We start from the raw sequence: 9,403 nt of genomic DNA, 5'->3' as shown, positions 1-9,403 counted from the left end.
TTTTCTATAAACCAACCCCTTCTCCAAGAATCCGTATTGGATACCCCGAGCTAGTTCGTTAAGCTAAACAACAACTTGGAGAGTTGGAAGATAAAAGCTTCGCCTAAACTCAACTCGTTTAAAAGGGATATCTTTCTGTTGTGTGAGTCTTGAAGAAAAATGATATTTTCATCGGTTGATTCATGCGATCAATTGTTGCATATATTATCTTGTCCAATTTTGATTTGAGTATGGGCTATTGCCAAATCAAACTCAGAGCCAAAGATTTTCGTAACGGTGTCCTACTCAGGGTTTTCCTTGAGCCTACACCATTATATTCTTTGATCCGACCAATGCTACTATCTTGCTCACATAGTTGTGGAAATCCATTTATATGGGTATCTTGATGAATTGTTGTTGAGCCCAAAGGCAACATTCTAATTTGTTCCATGATCTATGTTGGACATCAAGCTAGTGCTGGAAACTTTGTAGACATTGTCTTCGCGTCTCGAACACGAGGTATATGTTAGGTGTAAGAAGTGACTTCCTCTAATTCATGTGCATCTGATGCAAGTTGCCCCCGTGAATTCGAGAAAAGTTAATTTGTTTCTTCGGAATCATCCCAAGTCAATCATGCATGTGCGAAGTATTCTATGGTTTGATAGACTGATCATCTTCACTCCATATGTATCTCCTAGCACACCAAGCCACTGATTGATTTGTTCAAGGAAAAGAAGGTAAGTGCCATTCCTGAAGGTACCAGACGGACTTGCACATGGCTTCGTTATCCGCAATGATGGTTCCCATCCAGAACTCGGTAGTGTTTTGTTGTAACACTTTTAATGTGTTCACAGTTGTCTTGGGCAGTGTGTTCACGTGGGTCTTGCGATCCAGCTCATGTTTTGGAGTTGTCTTCGGTAGTTCATTTCCTGAGAATCATGCAACGTTATCTCTTCGATTTGTGTTGCAAACTTTCTTTTTGGACATGCTGAGTCTGAAGCATCGTGGCACCAACCGGAGCTGAATCTCAGGCAGTTATAATGGTTGGAACTTCCCCAAGAATTATAATATTGGTCTCTATGTAACCCGGTAAAGTGGTGAAATGGCTAAGACACCTAGCCGGAAGACTTGATATTATCATATCTTGTATCAGCAATCTTAGCCGTCTCCCCGTGAGGTTTGGTATGACTTATTTTGGAAGTTGTTCCTCATGGACTTCCTTTGATGCCCCGAATTCCAACCTATACTTGATGTGCTAGATATCAAGCATGATCTATAATTGGGTTGTGCTAGTACATCAAGGAGAAAATTAGAAGCGGAGTGCTAAATGTCTCTCGGTCGATCAACCAGATTTCGTTTCCTTGGCACAGCTAAGGTGAAATCTGAGGAAGTGTTGTCTTCCTTTGCATCTGCATCCTCCATCACTGTTCATCATGGTAGTATGTTGTGTCACCAGGATCCTTGGCACGGATGTTGGTAAACCTTGATGAATATGGAAATGCTCAAGTTCTTGAGAGCACGCTCAGACACTAGGTTATATCCTCGGTAATACTTGGAATGTGCCTTCCATTCGCCGAGTTGTTCTATAACTCTAGTTTCTTTCAAACTGAGTATGCCATTCTTTCAAATTCCTTCAAACAATCAATTGTGAATTGCCTTACCCTGATACGAAGAGTTTCAATGATCTTAGGATCAAAAGTAATTCTTTTGCCACTTAAGGGGAATAACTCTAAGAGTCACCTTTCTAAGGTGCTTTGTTGTGGTATGAAGGGCAACTTAATCCTTGCTACTTTGAAACCTCGCCAGCATCTGCTTGAAGCTCGGATTTGTTGCCTACCCATTGAACCTCTGTCATATGTCTCATTTCCTCGTCCGTGTTATGTGTGTTGTGTCTCAGCTCAAGGGACGTTCCTACGTCTCATTCTATGAGTTGATCTTGAGTTGCTTGATTTTCGAGGAGATCGAATCTTGTGTAGTCTCCCTGTTCTTTTGTCGTCAAGCTAGATGAAGACCTCAAGGACAGAGATGTCAAGATCAACATGGGGCGATGAATCAACGTCCACGAGAGGAGCAAATGGATCATGAAGATTGTGATAGTTTAGTGTCCCCTCTTCCTCTTCCTGACTACGCTTGAATCTCAGGACGAGATTCTTGTTTAGTGGGGGTGAGTTGTCACAGCCCTAGATTATATCTTGTAGTTAGTTGCATCAGTAAGCATTCATGAATGCATTCAAATCAATTTAATTCAAATTTGGATGATCTACAAATGGGGATGACCAAACCCTAACACTAAACAACATCCAAATAGGTTCAACAAGAGAAAAATCCTAGCTACTCTATATTCAAAACAAAACCCTAGCAACTATATATGCAAAACAATTCAAAAGTGGTGACAAATCAATGAACCAAAATGGTTTTCATAAAAGTCCATCATTTTTGATAAATGTTGGAAAGAAAATATCAGGGGTGATATATACTTTCAAAGTACTTTTGGCATTTTATTTTAAACTCAAAAGCCACTGAAATCAATTAATTAATTGATTTCAAATACTTCCTAGTTTTATAAAATGTTGAAAACTTCACACGGGGTTGGAAATATTCCAAATAACACCCCAGAGTTGTTTACCTATTTTCTTTGAATTAGTAGGAGCCAAAACAAATAAAAGAAATGTTAGAAATAACAAAATAAAAAAGAATAGAAAAAAGGAAACGCTTACCTGTCGCCCCTGCAGGCCCAGCCCACCATGGCCTCCCCCTGCTTGTCGTCTTCTCCGAGCGGCTGCGTGGCAGCAGCGCGTGCGCCGGCTCCACCTCCTGCTTCGCGCTGGAGGCACCTCCTCCGTCCCTATCCACGTATGCAGACGATGCGGATGAACTCCTGGATCTTTTCCCCTCACCTACCACCGTTTCCTCCTCCTGCTTCCCGCTCCTCTTCCTCCCGCCATCGCCGAGCTCTGCTTGAGCTCACCGGCGCATTTCCGGCCGCAGCGAAGCCTCCCCGAGCAGTCCATCCTCTCCGCCATGACGAGTAGCTTCTCCACGCCGAAGGAATCAAGTTGCAGCCTCCTGAAGCGTCGCCACCGCCGTCTTCCCCATCTCCGGTCACCGAAATCCGCCGCCGTCGATCCGCTGCCAGAGAGCCCCTCCAACTTCTCCGATGCCAGGAATGGAACCCCTGTGAGCCTCCGATGCTTCTCCCTCTTTCTCCCACTCGAAATCGCCCTCCAGAGCATCTCCCCGATGAGCTCCACTTCCGACCGCCGCGCACGCTCGTCGCCGGCACTCTCTCCGGCGACCCTTGCTCCTTCTGATGGCTCTGGTCGATCAGGCGCTTCGCCAGCAACCTATAGCAGCAAACCCCGCTCGATTTGGTGCTCTGTAGCGTGTTTTAGCGCAACTCCGGCGAGCCCTCCGCCGCGGGCTTGGTCGCCGGCGACCACCCTTCGGTGGGGGCCGACGAGGCCAGCTATTAGCCACTAACCCCCCTCCCCAGAGACGCTGACATAGGGCCCCACGGTTGAGTCAAACCACCATTAGGGTGGCTCAACGCGGGATTAAGCCCTTGGTTACTGACCAGTGGACCCCACTGGTTAGGTTTGACCTCGGACGGCTGCTGTTGACTGTTGACGCCAGTCTGACGTTGCAGTGACGCAATAAAGCTTTTCTGTTTTTAATTAATTCCAGAAAATGCCTAAAACTTGTAAAAATCATAGAAATTAAAATATAACTCGGATGAAAATAATTTATATATGAAAAAGTATCAGAAAAATCCAAGGAATCTGATTATGGCATTTTCATGCTTGTTTGAAAAAGTTAACAACACCAAATAGGCAAAATGATGAATAGGGTAAATTTAATAAATAGTTTGGAGTTGGAAATTGATACTTATTTGATTTCCACTTCAATTGTTATGACCAAACATTGGTCAATGCAAAACAGTACCTCAAAATACTAACCCCATGCATGTTCGAACAATTTGTTATGAGCATCAGGTCGAATCAATTATAAGGGTACTTGGAAAGATATCCGGCTTGAAGTGATGCTTGGATCCTAATTCAAACCAACTTCGACTTAAGAAGTGATAGCCACATTAGCCCTGCCACCTTTCATTTCATGTCTTAAGCATGCATCATAGTGTTGCATTTCCGTGAAGTAATTGTTGTTCTTTCTTGTTTGCGGGAGTTGTTCCCTCTCGGTAAACGATGTTTCCGACGATGTGATCGTTGACATTGATGAAGACTCATTGCTATTTTCAGACGTGTCAGGCAAGCAAACCCCCCTGGAGCATATTGATATAAACCCACACTCTCGCTCCTGCTCTCTTTTACTGCATCAGGACAAACACGATTCAACTGTACATGTTATCGGTAGTTGAACCCATTCCTCTGCATGACCTGATTTTGTCACAGTAAATAGTTGAAACCACTTAGCATGAGTAGCAACTACTTGAGCCTTGTTGTGCTTACTCATCCATGCTTGTTACAATGTCTGCTATGCTTAGAGTCATGTCGGGTCTGATCCATCTGAATGATGTATCGGAATGGTTGTGTTCATGTCCTACAGTGTGAGAGTAAAGGTGTGAATCTGATTTGGTAAAGGTAGCGATGAGAGGCCATGTAGGAGTACATGGCGGGTTGTCTCACTGGGACCGTCCTTAAGAACTGAGTTCTGTGTATGTTATCCCAGACAAGATACTACCATGCATTGGGCCCTGAAATATGACCCCGCTCGGCTTATTAATTGCCTAGATCTCTATCCAGGAGTTGCAATTAGTTTCTGGTGTTTGTAGGAAAAGTGTTGGCGGCCGTGTTTAGCTCTGCCCGACGGGGTAGGCTTCACTACGGTAGATACACAGTGGCACGGTGTACCAAGTGGCACCCGGATGGTGGGCTTGGGAACCCTGCGCGCATCGTTTGGGGCCGTAGAGGAAACCTCGGCCGGACTTCCTTGCGGGTTCAGTCTCAAATAGGCGATAAACCTGGACTAGGGTCTTGTGTGGTTAACGGTCGTGGCCGACACCCACGCCAGTGCTTCCGCTTGAAGGTTGCCGAGATGCATGACGTGCATATGGTGCTAAGTGGTGGGAGCATGTGTGAAGAAGTATACCCCTGCAGGGTGTTTCAATCTATTCGAATAGCCGCGTCCTCGGTTATGGACTACTTGGAAACATTACGTGGTACATAGACAATTTAAATGGATACTCTAAAACATGCAAGATAAGTGTGAGTACTATGGAAGGCCTTCTCGTAGGGAGACGAGAGTGGATCCATAGTGGTGTATTGAATTGGTGAATATGTGGACTCGTGTGCGTTATTCCACCTCAAAGAAAGAAATTGTAGTCGTAGTACAGGTTAGCCAAGAGTCAAAGCTGGCTTGCTGCAATCAAACCCCACAATCCTTTCATCGAAACATGATGCATATGTAGATAGTTCTGATGTAAGACTTGGTGAGTACCTTTGTACTCACGGTTGCTTTATTTATGTTTTTGCGGAGAAGACTTAGACACATTAAAAGGTTCTACGCAATGTGTTGATGTTGACCGGAATAGCTTGGGAATCCCAGTCAGAGGTCTGGCTCCTTTGGTAGGGTCGTAGTAGCTTTCAGGCTCGTCCAGCCACTTTTAGTAGATGTCTGTACCCAGACATGATTTTCTTCCGCGTGTTGTTTGTATGACTTGAGTGTCGGGTCACGAGACCCCTGTTTGTAATATCACACTATGTTGATTCTTATGAGTCTTTAATAAATGCTTGAGTCATAGAGTTATGTTGTGATGCCATGTTGTATCTACACATATCGTGCATAATGTGTGTATGTTTGAAATGCATTATATGTGTGGGATTCGACACCTAGTTGTTTGCCTCTAGTAGTACTCTTTACAGGGAAATTCCTCTTTGTGATTCCATCGAGCCTTGGTAGTTTGCTACTGCTTGGAACACATTGATTGACTGGCATGTATCCTTCTTTGCTGTTGTGTCTGTCCCCTCGGGGAAATGTCACGCGGTGTAATGGAGTCCTTGTAGCTTGCTACGACTCGTCTACACACGCTGATGACCGACACCTGCTTTGCTGGGTTATGTATGCCTGTCCCTGTAGGGATGTACCGCTTGGGTTTATAACTAGTCATGTCGACCCGGGTTCTTTGTCGTTTTAACGCTAGCAACATATTCATATACGTGAGCCAAAATACGCAAACGGTCCCCGCCAAGGTAAGGTGGTAGCCGTGGAGTTTACCGTGCGTGATGCCGCAAAGTGATGTGATGTGTTACAGGCTGGGTTCTTATGACCTAGGATCGGGGTCCCGACAGGGCACCTTACCCCTCCTTATATAGATTGATGGGGCGGCTTACATATGAAGTCCTACTCATACTAGGACTAATCTTTCTTGAACCTAATTCGGGTCTTGCTTCCATTGTGAGGGAATCCTTTCTCTTCTGGCTTCTTACCGCGGGCTTCTTACCGCGGACTTCTTACCGCAGGCTACTTACCGCGGGCATCTTACCGCGGGCTTCTTACTGAGGGCTTCTCATCTTCGGGACTCATCTTCAGAATTCACCTCTGGGTCCTTCTTACCTTTGGGCGACTTAAGCCCAGAGATGACTTAACGCCAAGGCAACTTCAGCCCACAGATGACTTATCATCAGGGCGACTTAAGCCCAAAGCTGAATTAATGTTAGGGTGACTTAAGCTCAAAGATCACTTATCGTCAGGATGGCTTAAGTCCAGAGATGACTTAACGCCAGGGCGGCCTAAGTCCAGAGATGACTTAACTTCATTGCGACTTAAGCCCACACATGACTTAACATTAGGGCGACTTAACCCCGGAGATGACTTAAGGTCAGGGCGACTTAACCCTAGAGATGACTTAAGGTCAGGGCGACTTAACCCCAGAGATGACTTAACATTAGGGTGACTTAGCCACAGAGATGACTTAACATCAGGGCGACTTAACCCCCGAGATGACTTAATATCAGGGCGACTTAACCCGAGAGATGACTTAACCTTATGAGCCGGGTCTTAGTCGTGGGGAATATCCCCAACATTAGCCCCCAAGTTAGCTTGAATTTATTCATGGTAACCTCCTGAAATAATAATAAATATGCTAAGAGACCGGCTCACTTCCTTGGCCAGCTTATTTCAATGAAGTGGCTCCTTTGAAAATCTAGGTTTCTTCTTCATATTAACGAGCCATCTTCACAATCATCTTGTAGGTACGTGTCCTTTGCAATAAAACATTGGGAATAAAACATCCATATGTCGTTGAGTTGGCCTCCAATGCTTTGGCTAGACAAAAATCTTTTGAGCCGGTCTCGCACACAATTGACATCTTGAAAGTTCTCTTCAATTTTTTTATATATGCATATTCCATGTAGCCCCCAAGCTCCAAGTTTATCAGTTCGTGATGACTTGGTGATTTGCAAAAATATCTTTGACTGTGTAGCCCCCAAGTGTCGGGTTATCTTGCCTACAGCAGCCTGGGACTTGTAACTATTTTATACCTTATAAAGCTTCAGCTCGTGTAGCCCCCAAGGGCCAGGTTGTTTTGCGTGCAATAACCTGGGACTTTGAACTTGGTTTTGAACGCTATGGATAGATATCTTTGGAGACATTCGGATAGTGATTTGAGTCGCCCGATATGGACTCAATGCCTTGCATTTCACATGTGTAGCCCCCAAGGGCCGACTCATCCATTATTTGATGGGCCGGGTCTTCAATTTGGACCTTACAAGCTGTTTGGACAGCTGAATACTATAGCCCCCAAGTGTCAGGTCGCATGACTGTAGCGACTTGAGACTTTTTGGAAAATTTGATCTTGGCAATGTAGCCCCCAAGTGTCGGGTCGTTCTCCTGCAGCGACTCGGTACTTACATGTACTTCTCCTCTTGGAAAGAAAAATATCATATGATGTAGCCCCGAAGTGATGGGTTGTATGCCTGCAACAACTCAGGACTATATAACCCATCATAGTGCACTTCAGATGTTCTCTTGAACTGATATTAATTAGATTTGAATGAATCCTTGACCATGGTTGTAATGTAACCCGCTAAATATATTTTGGAACAATTCCTTTGTCTTTGAAATGAAATCCCTCCTCGTGGTTGCGGTGCAACTCGACAAATATATGTTTGAGAAATCAATAAGTGTTGTAGTTTACTATAGAGCACAAGTTGAAAAAATCCAAGAGCCGGTCAATTAGATGACCTGACATTATATGTGATAGGGCGGCTCTTCAAAAATAGTCAATTCCTCCAAGTTGGCTTAAAAACCCGATCATTTAACACTGGTTATGATAAACCATGATGAAGATCCAGCCATATTGGCTATGAAAGATCTATTTGCTCATGCAAACGTTTATGCTTTGACCTGGTTTGAAGACCGACATGATATGTATGTATGATGCATGATGCAATGCAGAATGAGGTATGTATATGATAACAGAATATAAAGTGCCAGTTTTTGAGGCGTGACACAAAGACCTGCTTTCGAGGATCGAGTCTTGCTTTAATGAAGCGGGTATGATAACCCATGAGGATAGAAACTTTTAATAAGCCGACTCAGTGAGACTTGGCGAGGAGACTGGCTGATTAGGCTCACGTCTTGCTTCAGTGAAGCGGGTACATTAACCCATGGTTTATCCTTTTTCCGTATACCGGCTCTCAGGCGACACATCTCAATGTTTTAACCTTGACTAGTTCAGGGTCCACAATGGATTGAGTTGTCGAGATTACACGGAGTCATTTAATTGGAGTCGCACGATCATACATGTAGGTTTAACCATTGTTATGGCGTTAATTGTTTGCTGGACCAAGAGGGTGAGAAAGCTAAACTGAGTGAGTTGGAAGCCCCCAAGTGACCCATGATCACGGAAAAGCCAGCCTAGGATTACAAAAGACAAAGCTTCTACTGCAAAACATCCGGGATTCAGATAAATCCGACTTTATTCCACTGATCACCATTGGTGCCTACGTTTGATCCGTTGATACGTCTCCAACGTATCTATAATTTTTGCTTGTTCAATGCTGTTATATTATCATTCTTGGATGTTTTACAATCATCTTACTACAACTTTATATTATTTTTTGGAAGTAGCCTACTAATGGTTGCAAAATTTCACAAGTTTTTGTTTCACACTTTTATTTGTAGGAATTAATTAGAAATTTTCGAAAAAAAGCAAAAGAAGCCTTGACGGAGGTGGACTCTCACTATCCTGAAATCTGCCCACAAACAGTTTTTAGAGATCGTCAGTTAGACCCCGAAAGACGACGTCAAATAGAAAAATCTAAAACTAGGAAAGTGTAGGTAATTGTATAGTTATGATTGTGAACTACATATTCGTCTAAAACGGAGTCCGTATGCAATCTCGAGACCCGTTTTACTGAAGGAAAATATCTGATTATGGGATCACGAGAATTGGTGACGTGATTGT

Source organism: Hordeum vulgare, chromosome 4H (genome assembly GCF_904849725.1).
Source record: "Hordeum vulgare subsp. vulgare chromosome 4H, MorexV3_pseudomolecules_assembly, whole genome shotgun sequence".
Classification (NCBI taxonomy): Eukaryota; Viridiplantae; Streptophyta; class Magnoliopsida; order Poales; family Poaceae; genus Hordeum; species Hordeum vulgare.
Note: the sequence above shows the minus strand (reverse complement) of the source record.